General features: G+C 38.2%; 1 protein-coding gene across 6 annotated transcripts in view; it reads right to left on the reverse strand.

Annotated features, from left to right (window-relative positions):
* The window catches only part of AKAP6 (A-kinase anchoring protein 6), a 643,647-nt gene that overhangs the window by 347,885 nt on the left and 277,937 nt on the right, over positions 1–17,825 (reverse strand). Inside the window, exon 1 of one of the 6 annotated variants that reach the window (XM_009211374.4) lies at positions 7,346–9,385. The exons of the other annotated variants lie outside the window; for them this stretch is intronic. The gene's annotated coding sequence lies outside the window, so the exon portion shown is untranslated. Of the gene's footprint in view, positions 1–7,345; positions 9,386–17,825 lie in introns of those variants that run through there. 6 annotated transcript variants of the gene reach the window in all.

Here is a 17,825-nt window from a genome sequence, read left to right on the forward strand (position 1 = left end):
AAAGGGCAGTGGTCGAATTAACTGTCTTTAATAAAAGTTGCTCTTGATGGACATGTGTTATAATCAGTAATCCATGGACAGTGGTCACTCTTCACCACTAGTCTCCTTTGAGGAATATTTATCTCATTTCTCCATCTAAAACATCCCCTTCCATTTAAGAAATAAAACAGCTTATCCAAGCACTTCGGTTCAATAATTTCACCATCAAGAGCATTTCTGTTACTATTCTTCTAAGCACTTTTAAAAAGCTAAAATCTTCAATTGAACAGACTGTTCATTATAACATAAAATACAATTTATACATTGATTGAAATGGCTTGATGAGGACCTTAATAATCAAAAGATTATTGAATGAGGAGCTTCAGGGTGAGGAAGGAAAATGCCTACTCAAAATGATAATGTAATGCTGAAAATAGTACTATTAGTTAAACGATCCAGTAATAAGGCATATTTGCTTCATTATACTGGGCGCTTGTCATTTTCTAAAACAGAAGTAATAGGATACTGTCATTAAGTCAGAGAACAGCCTAGGAGAGCCAATGTGATAAAATATTGAAGACATAGGTTTACTGCAAGAGCTGCATCTACATGGACAGAGTTAAAGGGGAGGTTGAAGGACAAACAAAGGAAAGAAAGCAGGGCAGGCTGATGAAAGAAACATCACTCCAGAGAGTGACGATCTGGAATCTATTTACATTTTCCCATTAACAAGAATGTTAGTTAATCTGCCTGGGCATCAATTTCCTGATTTGTAAAATATGTTACTAATAATACCTTATGCTGTGGTAAAGACTCTACTATGTACTCACCAAACCTATTTTCTTCCTCCTGGGCACACAGCAAAATAACATTTTCCAGGTGCCCTGGGCAGTTAGTTAGATCGGGTCATATGGACTAAGTACTGGCCAATGGAATGTGGGTAGAAGTGATATACTTTGGTGCCAGGTTGAATCCTTAAAACTTCCTTTGAGATATTTTATGCACTCTCTTTTCCTTGTCTACTGACTGGATTCAAAGGATAGAGAGGATTCTGAGGTCCTAGAAAAATGGGCCTCTAGATCTGTACTGTCCAATGTGGTAGCACTTGAAATGTTTTTGCTAGTCCAAATTGAGATGTACCCTAAGTATAAGATACACACTGGATTTCAAAAACTTTGTGTGCAAAAAACAATTTGAAATTGTTTATTAATAGTTTTACATTAATTACACGTTAAAACAATATTTTGGACAAATTGGGTTAAATAAAAGATATTAAAATTTATTGTCTGTTTATGTTTACCTTCTTGATTTAGAAAATTTAAAAATCACAAATATGATTCATTTGTGGCTTCTATTATATTTTTATTGGACAGGGTTGCTTAGGAGGGAAGGAACCTCAGTCCATGAATAACTGATAGAGCAGAGCTTTCCAAATACTTTGCTGCGCCACAGGCTAGAATGCACTTGGTAAGGGGAAACTTCAGGGCTTGACCTTTGTTCTTTAAGAGTCCATTTGAAGGTTCCCTGCATACATACCTGCCCTAGTTAAGGTAAAGGAAAAAGGAATTTGTTTATACCAAGTCAGGATAAAGGGAATGGGGGAAGGTATCTCATGATATGGTGGTGACTATGACCATCATACCTTTAGACACTAGAAACATCTGGTGTAACTAGCAAAGAAAAAGAGAAAAGGTTGGGAGATACAAAGATCGGCCAAGAATGCAGAGCCTTTTTGATACAGACTATTCCCCATACATGGTAATTAAGACTAAAGTATAGAACTTCTCAGGGAAGCTTCTGTACTCAAACCTTCACCATTCTAACTAGTACTGGCACCTACACTGGCAACACCATACCAATTCTGGGTAGATATGCTGCATGAACACAACTTTATTGGCACCTATGCATCCCATATAGTAAGGGTGCCCTCCTTCCAACCAGGAACTCTGGGGAAAGTATGCTCAGTGTCACAGAGTGATAGAAGTGTAGGAAATGATAATTGGTTCACTATTATATTATCCCTCTGTCCTTGTAATAAGAATCACATTCAGACATATTGCAATATTCATTTTAAGCTAAATATCAATAAATAATCTTATCAGGTAAATACTTCATGACAATCTACCAAATGAACAGGTCATGGGTTATGTGTGGGTAACGACTTCTCTACAAAGCACATTCAAGTATTTTGTTAGCAAGATCATTGCTTAAAATAATCTGTTTATATTTCCTGCTGATAACTTCGTGGATCATGCTCATGAAACATGTTAAGTGAGTTTTCCTTCCCTCTTCTCATCTCTCTTTTCTTGAAAGTAAAGACCTAGTCTAAGTGGATCAAGCACAAAGATCCTGAGAAAAAGAATCAAAATCTGAGTTTTGGTGTTTTTTAGACATATCAATTACAATTAAATTTTTATAGATAAGAGCTAAATATAGATACATTGTTTTGGTACGTACAAATACAAATTCTTATCGCAAAGATTTAGTTTTTTTAATCAGGTACATATGTACATACTTAACAAGTTCTACTCCTAATAATAGGTCTTTGGTATGAATGAGTATTCATCAACTAAGACTGTCAGAGTTTTAGGTTAAAAACCATATAATAAATTAATACTGTGTCTAATCTCTCTTTTTAAGTGATTAATGCTTGAAAAATTAAACATGTAAAATATATATTAATAATATTCAGCATCTTTTTAGTTTTATAATACACACCAATGACAAAATTGATAATAAATATTATGCAATATTTCAACCATCATGTAATATATTAAAGTGGTATTTATTTAATACTATTATTACATTGGCATAAAAGTTATCCAACTTCTATTCTGAGCATAACACTGCTTTGTATTATCTACCATATTTATCTTCTAAACAGTCTAAATTATAATATAGAAAGATCTGTCTACATAAGACTAAAATCAAACATCATCCAAAAACTGAAGCAGAGAGCAGAACCACTTTCCTAATTGTACAAAGAATTACAGCCCAGGCTGGGCACAGTCACTCATGCCTATTATCCCAGAACTTTGGGAGGCCAAGGCAGGAGGATCGCTTGAGCCCAGGAATTCGAGAACAGCCTGAGCAACACAGTGAGACCTCGTCTCTACAAAAAGTAGGAAAAATTAGCCAGGCGTGGAGGTGCATGTCTGCAGTGCCAGCTACTCAGGAGGCTGAGGTGGGAAGATTGCTTGAGCCCAGGAAGTCAAAGCGGCAGTGAGCCATGATCACCACTCCACTGTTCTCTAGCCTGGGTGACAGAGCAAGAACCTGTCTCGAAAATAAATAAATAAGTAGAACACCAACCCTAAAAATTAAAATTCCTTCTTCCACTCTTTCTTTTTTTCTTGTTTTTGCTGTTACACTTATTTTTTCTCATGTGTTTTAAGTTTTTGTGTTGTGAAATATAGCTTAATAAAAGTTGATAAATCGTAACAAATAATGTGAACACATGTGTAACCACTACTCTGATAAAGAAACTGAACATTGCTAACAGCCAAGATGCTTCTCATATCCCTTTTGCCCAGAGGTGATCAAGCCTATTACGTAAATCACTTTCTGGTTTTGTTTTTTATTTTACCTACTTTGTATGCATGCCTAAATAAAATAAAGTTTCCCATTTATGATCTTTATAGAAGTGGAATCATACAGTATATATTCTTTTCTCTCACTTCTGTCACCTAACATTATGTCTGAAAGACATAATGCTGGCTATGTTCTATAATGAAAAAATATTCAACTATTCAGAAGAATATATCATTAACAGGTAAAGCATAAAGAACAATAAGATGACCTCTCATGTACCCACCACCCAGCTTTAGAAACCTCCATTTTTAAACTGTGTTTATCTAACAGTTTCCAAAATGTTTTGTAAGAAAAAGAGAAAAAACAAGTGAGATTTGTAGAACTGTTTAGCCACCAACTTATTGACATGATAGTTCAGATCCTCTAAGCATCTTGATCCTCTACACATCTTTACCAGTACTACAACACCACCAGTCTGACCTCCCAACCTCAGCCCCTTGGACTTCCCCTAGCCTAGAAGGTAACTGAAATAAATTCATTTATGTGGCCAGGGCTGCTGAAGTTACATTGTCCAGAAAGAAACAGGGGCATGTGTCAATGGCCACTGGCGGCCTGAGGTACTGTAAGCTGCTTTTCTCTGAACCACCTACTCTACTCTCAGTAGGCAGAAGCCTCTATTCACAAACTATTTGTTGATCTAATTTCAGTCCTATATGCATAGCATAATAGCTCATTCCTGGGTCCCTGAGAACGCTTTCCTTGAGTACTACAGTGGTGTATCTTCTGGTGATAGTCACTTTCTTCAGGTAATACCCAGCTCATGACAGGGCTGAACAACAGCTCTAGTTTTTTCCTATATCCTCCATGGTACCAGGAACAAATATTCATTCATTTATTTGTTCAACAAATATTATATAGAGTTTTATATGAATGACTGGAAAAAATGGCTCCTGCGCCTAACTCAGGAGACATTAATTATTACATATTGAGGACTGATATTCAGCCAGCATGCACCAGTGAAGCCATACCTTTTATATCTGGCACTCATTCTCACTGGCCAGTGCTCATTTCATGCTAAATGTTAAGTACATGAAAATCTTGCATTATGTGTGCTATAAAATGACAATCACATGACAATGAGGAGGAAGGACTATAAAAGCTATAACACTGTAGAAATGGAATTGTAGAAGGAAGAATGAAAACTATCAGTGAATTCTACTTATACCTTGATTAATCAAATAAGTATTTTAATAAATAAAATAGTTTCACAGTTTTTACATAAATACCTTCAACTGAAACTCCATAAAAAAGAAAAGCCTTTCAAAGAAAGCTGAAATGGCTATATTGACATGAGAAAAAGTAAATTTCAGAGCAAAGACCAAGGATAAAAAGGGTCACTTTATAATGATAAAGGGATGAGTCCATCAAGGAACATAACAATCCTAAACATTAATTCACCTAATGAGAAAGCTTCAAAATACATATAGCAAAAACTGAAAAACTGAAAGAACTTCAAGGAGAAACAGACAAATTCACAATTTTAACTGAAGATTTTAATGCCCCCCTTTCAAAAATTGATTGGAAAAATATATATAAAATCACTAAGGGCATACAGAGAAGATTTGAACAACACTAACAACCAACTTGACCTAGTGACATTTTAGGTAAATTAGAAGAGTCAACTAAAACAGAATATACATTCTTTTCAAGTGTCCATGGAACATTTACCAAGATAATGATCATAAAACAAGTCACAATAAATTTTAAAAGATTCAACTTATAAAAAGTATGTTCTCTGACAACTGAATTCTAGAAAGACTTTTAGAAAATCCCCAAAAACTTAGAAAATAAATAATGCACTTCTAAATAATCCATGAGTCAAAAATATCAAAATGTAATGAGAAAGCATTTTAAATGAATGAAAACAAACATACAACATGAGATTCTCACTAAAAGCAGTACTTAGGAGATAATTTATAGCACTAAACACCTATATAAAAATGAAGAAAGCTTCAAATCAATGACTTCAGATTTCACTCTAGAAAACTGGAAAAAGAACACTAAGATAGTATGCATAGAGAGACCCTAACACTGTGACACACATTCAGTCACAGGCAAGCTATCCAGAGGATGAACTTCCTCAAAGATAACCCAAATCCTGCTAAATATCAACTCTCGGCCATTGAGGATGTATGCCCACAGTCTCCGGATCTCATAAACACCGTAGGCAGCACTTGGCAGAAATGTAAGTCCTTTTTAAGAGACCAAACAAAGAAGTTAACAATCGAAAGAAGGACATAACACATGCATACTGGATTTGTTCACAGGAAGTAACCCTGGATGATCTACTTTTTAACTAGATAGCTCTCATACTTTCATTATAAGAATATATTTGGTTCATACGACTACTGTTGGGCACTTAAGGCTAACCTTTCATTAATATGAGTTGATGTTCATTAAATAACTAGGTTGAGCCATACAAAATTGCCATTTTTATAGGTCAAAAATTGTCAAATATTGGCAATTTCATATGGTTCAAGCTAATAATTCCTGAGGCTGCAATATGTTAACAATATGTTAGATGGGCAATAATACTGCAGCTTTTCAAGTATATTAGTGACAATAATGTACAAACAGTAGGATAATATTCTTTTCAACGTTTTTTTTTTTGATCTCGAGTCTCAGACCATGACCCTTCACTCCAGAAAATCTTTCCCCACCAAAGACACAATTTAACACCCGATATATCTAATAGGCCACTCCCAAATCCCCTCAGACATCCTTCTAAGGACCCCAAGGGTGTCATGTGATGATATAATATATATGTATACACAGATGTACATGTATATGTGGTATGTATATATTTCAAGATAATAAAAATGCAGTTTTTGTTCCTGAGAAACTTATCCAAAGTTATGCACCATCAGTGAATCTCAATTTAAGAACCTGACATGCACAAAAGAACCATCAAAGCATAAGTTTAGTTGTAACTCCCTATTCATTTTATACATAGATTCCTTAAAAGTGATCAGCTTTCCAAGTATGTGTTAAGTCACTCTAATTACAAAACCTCATTTACATATGTTTTAGGAATATGTCTGTCATGTGATATGAGGTATAAGTTTGAATAAATGCTGGATTAATTAACCTACTCAGGTAGAAGTTCCAAAGCATCATTTACAGCATTCATATACTTATTATACAGCATTTGTATACTTATGTGCCAGATACTTGAAGCCAAAACTAAATTTGATACTCTATAATACAGGTCAACACTGGGGTAAGAAGAACAAGAATACTGCAGTAATTTATGTTAATTACACGGATATGGGCACAAACCGTAGTTTAACTGAGTTTATTTGGAAAAGAGTAGTGTTGATTTTCATGTTAGTCTTCAAATGAAACTCAGACCCTATCAAGCAGTTTAAAAATATAAGAAAACTATATGTTCTGGAATATACTAAGAGGCTTACATTTTCTCCCACTGTTTCCCACAAATACAAAAGCCTGCCTTTTGGAACAAGAATAAGGAAAATAAAACAGAAAAGAGAAAGGTAAATTTTAAAAACGCATTTTACCACATGCCAGATGAGACACACTTTCTGTGAATGCCCTCAGTCTCCCTTATGTCCTAGAATTTAAAAGAACTTGAGTAACAACAATACGAAGACGTTCATTTGGCATGTTGTCTAGCTAGGGAGTGAAGCAGTGTCCATCAACATAAACGTGCTATGTGCAGGACAGAGGCTTGAGACTCTCATGCCCAACTCTGAAACTGAACAGTTTAATGACTTCTTTCAGTCTTATAAAGAATCACACATAAACAATAGCCTACCTGAACTGCACAGCAAGAGGTCCAAAATGCAGTGTGGTCCTAAACAGGCTGCTGCAACTTCATGTCCCTCAGCCAAGCCATTCGCTTCTGTCAGCTACTCCACCACCAACCAACAGGTTGAAAGCAGAACAGAGAAAGCCCAGACCTTGTAACTCAAGTCGATTTGGTTTTTAATCAGCTGTCACTAGTTAACCAGCTTTACAAATGGAGAATCTAAAACATAACATATGACTTTCTTTCCATACCTGAACACTTAAGGGCTTTAGGTCTAACTGCCTAGAGGCTTGTTATGAACTGTAACTATAGCAAGGTTTCAAATCCTCAGTCACTCAGCTCCCAGACTGCTAAGTGGAATTTCATTCCACATGTGCCCCCACAATTAACAGGGTTATTTTAGGCACTGACCTAAGTTCTCAGAGAATGTAAGCTGATGGCAAAGGGGTGTCTAATGTGTCAGTTGCTTGGTTACAATAGAAAGCTCATATGTAAAGCTTATAATCCATGTGCAGTGCTTCCTCAATACCCCACAACATGGGGTGTAGTTTACTTTAGCTGATGGGAAACACTGAAGTTATACACCTATCTTTAAATACCCACAGAGAGCTTAGACCCATCACGATATACATAGAACTATTATAGTTTTGTTAGTGATGTGGATTGTTAGGGAGTATAGAATTCAAGAGAGGCATGCAAGTGACTTGGACAGCTGTTTTATGGAGCAATTTCAAATTCTGACTGCAGTGTCCAGTCACGGAGTGCATCATTCCCCAGGAAGTTCCAGTAAAAGTAAACTAACTGCCCAGAACCCTATCAAGAATACTCATTCCCTTCTAGGGTATCATAGAGAAAACTATAAATACAAGAATAAGCATTTTTCATAATTATGAAACTTAGTTCTCCTTTACAATTTGACACATAGCTACTAAAGCATACTACCTCTAATAAAGTACTCCACCTACTGGCTAATACGACTGTTTTGTAGAAAAGAAAAGAAATTAGCAAAAAAATAAAGTGGAAGGAAAACGCATAGTGCCTCCTTACGATGTGAGTTCCTTCATGCCAGCACTGAGCATTCTGAATCCCAGAAGTAACACAGCATAAATTCACAAATCTTCCAACTTCATCATCAACACCCTACTCATGGTCTCCACAAAAGTCAGAACTCCAAGACAGAGTCTGGATTTCCAGGAAGGGGTGGGCATAGCTAGATATAAGGAAGAATTTCCTGGGTTAGAGATTTGCTGAAAACCACTTGTAGAAAGAATGACTCAAACCTTATTATGAGAGAAGTTTAAATAAAAAGGTAAATAAATCTGTTGTGAATGGATAGCAGTGGTCTCCAGAAAGAGAGAGCACCAAAATGGATAAAGTCTGAAAGTCCCTTCTCTTTCCTTGGCTACCACTCTCTCAAACTTTCTGACAGACAGTTCAGTGGCCACCTCATCTGGAAGCCTCATGACTCTCCTTGCCTGGCTTAATGCCCCCTCCTCAGTGCTCCCAGGCTTTGCCTCTGCCTGACATCTTAATGTTCTCTTTACCTCCCTCACTCCCCAACTAAGAGAACCATAGTTGGCAGTTGCTATGTCAGGGTCATCTCCGCAGAGCTGGTTTAAAACAGCACTGGGCCCTTAACAAATGTCAATGAATATTTGCTAAATGAACGAATTCTGGAATATTACAGAATCAATGGAGCACACATAGCTTGCTTCTGGGTTCAGCAAGCTACCCCCAACCAACTCCCAATTTCCTGAGATATTGTTAGTTCAGAGTGACCAGCAGCCCTGAGGTGACATAATGGATGTCATGTAGACTTCATTATAAAACACATTATAAAACTCAATGAATATTTGATGAAGGAACAAACAAATGATCCAATTGCATATCGAATCTTTTTAGTAACAGTGTGCCTTAGGCCGGGTGCAGTAGCTCACACCTGTAATCCAAGCACTTTGGGAGGCTGAAGCAGGAGCATCACTTGAGCGCTGGAGTACAAAACCACCCTAAGCGATATAGTGAAACCCCATCTCTACAAAAAAATTAAAATAAAAAATTAGCCAGGTGTAGCGGCACAAGCCTGTTCCCAGCTACTTGGGAGGCTGAGATGGGAGGACTGCCCAAGCCCTGGAAGTCAAGGTTGCAGTGCGCCGTGATCGCCCCAGTGTACACCAGGCTGGGTGACAGAGAGAGACCCTGTCTCAAAAAACAAATGAACAAACAAAGAGTGTGCCTTAGAGCCCATTCCCAGTCCCAATCTTAAGTCAGGTTTGCTCCAGTCACTTGTGACGATAAATTAGAATCTACCTTCCTCAAGCCAAAACGCTTTTAACATAGTTCCTTCTCTGACAAACAGTTACCCTTTTTCTCCACCACCCCAGTTCCCACTTTCCACAAGCTGAGGTTCTTCAATTTGTGATAATAATACAGAAAGGCAAGACACATCCCATAGTCAAAGCAAATTCACAATGTAGATTAATCACAGATTATAATGGTGGCATTTCATTTTTATGTGTTTCATAAACACCAGTTTGACATAAACTGGTGGCATTTTAACCTTTAAATTATTTGAATATCCTCTAAGAATAAGAAAAAGGCATATTTTCTAATAGGAGTGGCAAAAGTATCTGGACCACTGGAATATCTCTTAGGAGTTATTTTTTTCATCACTGGATTTTATCTATATTAGATAGCACAGCCAATGAAGAATTTGTTTTAAGAGAGAGAAAGATAATCCCAGTTCTGTGGTCAGTTATATCCTGGCAGGGAAAAAAAGGAACATGTACTTCACAGGGATCTATTTTTAATTCTCATTTAAATAGCTGTCAGCTCTTGCCAGCACAAAAGAAGAAAGATGACAAAATGAAGACAAGATTTTCTGACCAGAACCAAGTATTAACATCAGTCTGGAAAGCTATGTTTATTTGAATCATATTCCTAAGAGAATTTAAGAAAAAATCCAAACATAATTTTCCATAAATCTGCCATGCACCAAAAGTTATGTGAGATATATATATACATATATGCATGTACCCAAAAGTCTCTCTCTCTCTCTCTCTCTCTCTCTATATATATATATATATATTTATATATGAAGAGGCATTTGGCCAAGTTAATTATAAGGAGGTTTCTTCTAAGATTCCTGTAAGGAAAATCTGTTTCTTTAATAGCTCTCACTGTGAAATATATTCATTCATTTAAATATAATTTGTTTATTTGATATACATTATATATTTGGCTCTGCGCTCAGCTCTCAGAATGTAATAAACGAAAAGAACATGGTCCCTGTCCTCCAGGAACTTAAGAATCTAGAGAGAGAGATAGATAAGTAAATAATTACAATGTAGTTTGAGAAGCACAGTGATATCTACAGAGTGTGTCAAGAGAACAGGAAAAAGAGGAGGGACACCTAACCCAGAAAAAGAGAGAGAAGGCAGTTAGAGGAGATGAGGCAAAGCTGAGTTCTAAAAGCCAGACATGGGCAATGGGAAAAAGCATGCAGGGAAGGAAGGGCATCACATGAGATGTAGAAGGATAGTATGAGGCAGTTGTTGAGGGGGCTGAAAATACCACAGTATGAGAAGAGCTTAGTTTGCAAGGGTGGGAATGAGCAGAGAGGCAAGAGATGTAACTGGAGAATAAGATAACCCCTCACACTTCAGGCTAGTCCAGAGGAAGGGATTTCTAGGATCACAGGTTGCATGTATCTTAATCCTGAGGGACTTCTACAGGCCTTTTAATGGTGGAGAACATTAATTAAAATGATTTAGTTAAATCATGATTTAGTTTCCCACTTGAGTCATGAATCATTGCAGATAAAATCAATTGTTGCTACATAAAAATTACATAGTTGATGTCTGAGATTATTCTACACAAAATTTGTACAACCTAATATGAGCGTTGGTATAAACATAAGATCAATTTTTAAAAGCAAACAATATATTTTAAGGCAATGATTCAGAATCACAAAGTCACAGGAGTTGGAAATATTCTGGTTCAATTTCCTCTTCTTGTAAAGGAGGAAATCAAGGTCCAGAGAGGTTGTCATGTGCTCCAGTCATATGCTGGAAAGGGGCATCCCCTGAACAAGGACAGAAGTTTGAGTACCCCACATCACACATTGCCTGCCTTCAGTATCTGCTGCAGGGAGGATAGCCACATAATATATGTAATTTTATTCTATGGGTTATAGAGAGCCATTTTTGGATTTTAAGCACAATACCAAAAGTTTGAGTGAGATTTGTATTTTAGAGAGCTCTTTCCTTGTTTTGAGAGAGGAGTGAGAGTAGAGGTCTTTTCAATAACTCAGACAAATTATAACAGTTAGACCTAAGCAAAGGCAGTGGAGATGGAAAGGAGTGAACAAAGTATACAAATGTAGGGAAAGCTAATAGACATAATTTGGTAACCAGTCGGACATTGTGGGAGAAGATGCCTAGAAGTTAGGATAAATAACTCTTCATTTCTTGGCATGGGTAATTGATTAAACCAGGAGGAAGCATCTGGTGGGATACACATGAAGCAATTAGGGAGAAGGGAGATGCCGCCTAGCTTTTGAGATGATCAGAATTAATCTGAGATTGGTGGGGTGACAGATGCCACAGCCAGATCACTTTAGCAACCCTTGGCATATTAAATGTCTTTCTTGGTATGTGAGGTAGCTTGTGCTACCTTTGTTCCTCCCAGAGGCATCGACATAAAATTATCATCACTATTCACTGATAATACTATTGCACTTTGACTGAATCTTAAATGGCCAATTTATATTATTTCTTGATTTTTTCCTTCTGATTATAGCAGACTAGCCTATGTAGACAAACCATCTCACTGAGAACAACCAAACAAGCTAGACAAATAACCAGTTCTGAAGATATAGTATAAATATTCTCATAGAGAATGCAAATTTACAGAAGATATTTGGCAACATTTTCCCCCTCCAAGTCTTTGCTGATGTATGAGCCGAATCTAGAGGTTGAGAAGCTAAACTGAACTTCTAGCAGTTTTCAGTGCTGTAGCGACAAAAACTGGAGCTCAGAACCCACCAAGGAGGAGAGGCCCTGGTAAAAATGTAGGCTTTCAGAGGACCTCTAAAGGACCACTTCAGAGGAGTAAAGGTAAACTAGAAATAGACCAGTCCCTGTAAGATGAATTCGGCAATACATAAAGGTTATATATCCACCTTGGATTGATTCATTCCAAGAAAGTAAGGTCTGTTTCATGTTTGAAAGAAATTTTTAAAAATTATACGGTGATCTGAATATATTCATTTTTAAAAAGTGTTTTATAAAAAGGTAACATTCACAGATAAACCTCATAAACATGTTGAGCAAAAGATAGGAATGTCAGGCCTCTGAGCCCAAGCTGAGCCATCATATTCCCTGTGACCTGCACACATACATCCAGATGGCCTGAAGCAACCGAAGATCCACAAAAGAAGTGAAAATAGCCTTAACTGATGACATTCCACCATTGTGATTTGTTTCTGCCCCACCCTAACTGATCAATGTACTTTGTAATCTACCCCACCCTTAAGAAGGTTCTTTATAATTCTCCCCACCCTTGAGAATGTACTTTGTGAGATCCACCCCCTGCCTGCAAAACATTGTTTCTAACTCTACCGCCTATCCCAAAACCTGTAAGAACGAATGATAATCCCACCACCCTTTGCTGACTCTCTTTTCGGACTCAGCCTGCCTGCACCCAGGTGAAATAAACAGCCAGGTTGCTCACACAAAGCATGTTTGGTGGTCTCTTCACATGGACATGTGAGACACAAAAGAATATATGTGGCATGATTATATTTATTTGAAGCACCAGATCAGGCAAACTATGTTATTTAGAGATACCTACATGGGCAGTAAGACTGTAAAGCAAGGAAATGATGATCACTAAGTCAAAAAGGTTATCACTTAGGAAGGGCCAAAGGGTATCCCACGTACTCTTCTCTGATGAAGAGTTTCTATTTTCCTTTCTCTGGCAAAGGTTTATTTTTGTTTTTTTAATCTAGGTAGTTACAGGTCAGGTGCTTTCTGTAAAGTTTTTTTAATTAAAAACATTGCATATACACATATATAGCAATTTAAAAACATGAGAAAGGGGCTGGACATGGTGGTACATGCCTGTAATCCCAGCACTTTGAGAGACTGATTGGAAGAATTGCTTGAGGCCAGGAGTTCGGGACCAGTCTAGGCAACATAGAGAGACATCGTCTCCATAAAAAATTTTAAAAATGAGCTAGACGTGGTGGCATCTGCCTGGAGTCCTAGCTACTTGAGAGACTGAGGCAGGAGGATTGCTTGAGCCCAGGAGTTTGAGACTGTAGTGAGCTATGATCACACTACTGTACTCAGCCTGGGCAACAGAATGAGATTGCAGCTCTAAAAATTAATCAGTCAATCAATCAGTCATGAAAAAGAGAATATATATAGATGGGAATAAAGAAAGACTTGAATATTAAAATATACTATGTTCTAAATATAAAGACTCAAGATTATGGAAATGTCAAGTGTACCTAAATTCATCTTTAAATGTAACATTATCCTAATGAAAACACTAAAAATATTTTATTTGGTACTAGACAAGCTGATTACAAAATTTTAATGGAAAAATAAGCTATAAAGACATAAAACCGGGGGATTCTCAGGCAAGATGGCCGAATAGGAACAGCTCCAATCTGTAGGGCCTAGCTAGACTAACACAGAAGGCAGGTGATTTCTGCATTTCCAACTGGGGTACCTACCTCATTTCACTGGGACTGGTTAGACAGTGGGTGTAGCCCACCAAGGGAAGCAGAAGCAGGGTGGGGTGTTGCCTCACCTGGGAAGCACAAGGGGTCAGGAAACTCCTCCCCTAGGGCCATGAGTGAGGGCCGGTGCTATCTGGTCCAAATACTATGCTTTTCCCACTGTCTTTGCAATCTGCAGACCAGGAGATTCCCTCCAGTGCCTACACCACTAGGGCCCTGAGTTTCAAGCAGAAAACTCAGCAGCCATTTGAGCAGACACCTAGCTAGCTGCAGGAGTTTCATTTCATACCTCAGCGGTGCCTGGAACCCCAGTGAGACAGAACCGTTCAGTCCCCTGGAAAGGGGGCTGAAACCAGGGAGCCAAGTGGTCTTACTCAGCAAATCCCACCCCCATGGAGCCCAGCAAACTAAGATCCACTGGCTTGAAATTCTCTCTGCCAGCACAGCAGTATGAAGTCCACCTGGGATGCTCCAGCTTGGTGGAGGCAGGGGCATCCACCATTACTGAGGTTTGAGTAGGCAGTTTTCCTGCCACAGTGTAAACAAAGCCACCAGGAAGTTCGGATTGGGTGGAGCCCACCACAGCTCTCAAAAGCCACTGTGGCCAGACTGCCTCTCTAGATTCCTCCTCTCTGGGCAGGGCATCTCTAAAAGAAAGGCAGCCGCCCCAATCAGGGGCTTGTAGACAAAATCCCCATCTCCCTGGGATAGAGCACCTGGGGGAAGGGGTAGCTGTGGGCACAGCTTCAGCAGACTTAAACTTGCCTGCCTGCAGCTATGAAGAGAGCAGCGGGTCTCCCAACACAGCACTCAAGCTGTGATAAGGGACAGACTGCCTCCTCAAGTGGGTCCCTGACCCCAGGGAGACACCCCAGGGGTCAAGAGACACCTCATACAGGAGATCTCCAGCTGGCACCTGGCAGGTGCCCACCAGGACGAAGCTTCCAGAGGAAGGAGCAGGCAGCAATCTTTGCTGTTCCTCAGCCTCCGCTGGTGATACTCAGGCAAACAGGGTCTGGAGTGGACCTCCAGCAAACTCCAGCAGACTTGCAGAAGAGGGGCCTGACTATCAGAAAGAAAACTAACAAACAGAAAGCAATAGCATCAACATCAACAAAAAGGATGACCATGCAAAAACCCCATCCGAAGCTCACCAACATCAAAGGTAGATAAATCCACGAAAATGAGGAAAAACCAGCGCAAAAAGGCTAAAAATTCCAAAAACCAGAATGCCTCTCTCCTCCAAAGGATCACAACTCCTTGCCAGCAAGGGAAAAAACTGGATGGAGAATGAGATTGACGAATTGACAGAAGTAGGCTTCAGAAGGTAGGTAATGACAAACTCCTCTGAGCTAAAGCAGCATGTTCTAACCCAATGCAAGAAAGCTAAGAACTTTGATAAAAGCTTATAGGAACTGCTAACTAGAATAACCAATTTAGAGAAAAACATAAATGACCTGATGGAGCTGAAACTATTCCAAACAATAGAAAAAGAGGGACTCCTCCATAACTCATTTTATGAGGCAGCATCATCCTGATACCAACACCTGGCAGAGACAACAACAAAAAAAGAAAAATAGACCAATATCTTTGATGAACATTGATGGGAAAATTCTCAATAAAATACTGACAAAAACCAAATCACAACACATTAAAACACTTATCCACCATGATCAGGTCAGCTTCATCACTGGGATGCAAGGCTGGTTCAACACACACAAATCAATAAATGTGATCCATCACATAAACAGATCCAATGACAAAAACCACATGATTATCTCTATAGATGCAGAAAAGGCCTGGGATAAAATTCAACACTTCATGCTAAAAACACTCAACAAACTAGGTATTGATGGAACATTTCTCAAAATAATAAGAGCTATTTATGACAAACCCACAGCCAATATCATACTGAATGGGCAAAAGCTGGAAGCACTCCCTTTGAAAACTAGCACAAGACAAGGATGCCCTCTCTCATCACTCCTATTCAACATAGCATTGGAAGTTCTGGCCAGGGCAATCAGGCAAGACAAAGAAATAAAGAGTATTCACATAGGAAGAGAGGAAGTCAAATTATCTCTGTTTACAGATGACATGATTGTATATTTAGAAAACCCCATTGTCTCAGCCCAAAAACTCCTTAAGCTGATAAGTAACTTAGCAAAGTCTCAGGATACAAAATCAATGTGCAAAAATCACAAGCATTCCTGTTCACCAATAACAAACAGAGAGCCAAATCATGAGTGAACTCCCATTCACAATTGCTTCAAAGAGAACAAAATACCTAGAAATACAACTTACAAGAGATGTGAGGGATCTCTTCAAGAAGAACTACAAACCACTGCTCAAGGAAATAAGATAGGACACAAACAAATGGAAAAACATTCCATGCTCATGGGTAGGAAGAATCAATATTGTGAAAATAGCCACAGTGCCCAAATTAATTTAAAGATTCAATGCTATTCCCATCAAACTACCATCGTCTTTCTTTGCAGAATTAGAAAAACTACTTTAAATTTCATATGAAATCAAAATGGAGCCCATATAGCCAAGACAATCCTAAGCAAAAAGAACAAAGCTGGAGGCATCACACTACCTGACTTCAAACTATACTATAAGGCTACAGTAACCAAAACAGCATGGTACTGGTACAAAAGCAGATATATAGTCCAATGGAATAGAGCAGAGGCCTCAGAAATAACACCACACATCTACAACCATCTGTTCTTCAACAAACCTGACAAAAACAAGCAATGGGGCAAGGATTCCCTATTTAATAAATGGTGCTGGGAAATCTGGCTAGCCATATGCGGAAACCTGAAACTGGACCCCTTCCTTACACCTTATACAAAAATTAACTCAAGATGGATTAAAGATTTAAACATAAAGCCTAAAACAATAAAAATCCAGAAGAAAACCTAGGCAGTACCATTCAGGATACAGGCATGGGCAAAGACTTCATGACTAAAACACCAAAAGCAATTACCACAAAAGCAAAATTGACAAATGGGATCTAATTAAACTAAAGAGCTTCTGCACAGCAAAAGAAATTATCATCAGAGTGAACAGGCAACCTACAGAATAGGAGAAAAATTTTGCAATCTATCCATCTGACAAAGGTCTAATATCCAGAATCTACAAGGAACTTCAACAAATTTACAAGAAAAAAAAAAAAATCAAAAAGTGGGCAAAGGGTATGAACAGACACTTCTCAAAAGAAGACATTTATGCAGCCAACAAATATATGAAAAAAAGCTCATCATCACTGGTCATTAGAGAAATGCAAATCAAAACCACAATGAGATACTACCATCTCACACCAGTTAGAATGGCAATCATTAAAAAGTCAGGAAACAACAGATGCTGCTGAGGCTGTGAAGAAATAGGAACACTTTTACACTGTTGGTGGGAGTATAAATTAGTTCAACCATTGTAGAAGACAGTGTGGCAATTCCTCAAGGATCTAGAACCAGAAATATCATTTGACCCAGCAGTCCCATTACTGGGTGTGTACCCAAAGGATTATAAATCATTCTACTATAAAGACACATGCACACATACATTTATCGAAGCACTATTCACAATAGCAAAGACTTGGAACCAACCCAAATGCCCATCAATGATAAACTGGATAAAGAATATGTGGCACATATACACTATGGAATACTATGCAGCCGTAAAAAAGAATGAGTTAATGTCCCTTACAGGGACATGGAAGCTGCTGGAAACCATCATTCTCAG

The sequence above is a fragment of the Papio anubis genome, chromosome 7 (assembly GCF_008728515.1).
Source record: "Papio anubis isolate 15944 chromosome 7, Panubis1.0, whole genome shotgun sequence".
In the NCBI taxonomy this organism is placed as follows: Eukaryota; Metazoa; Chordata; class Mammalia; order Primates; family Cercopithecidae; genus Papio; species Papio anubis.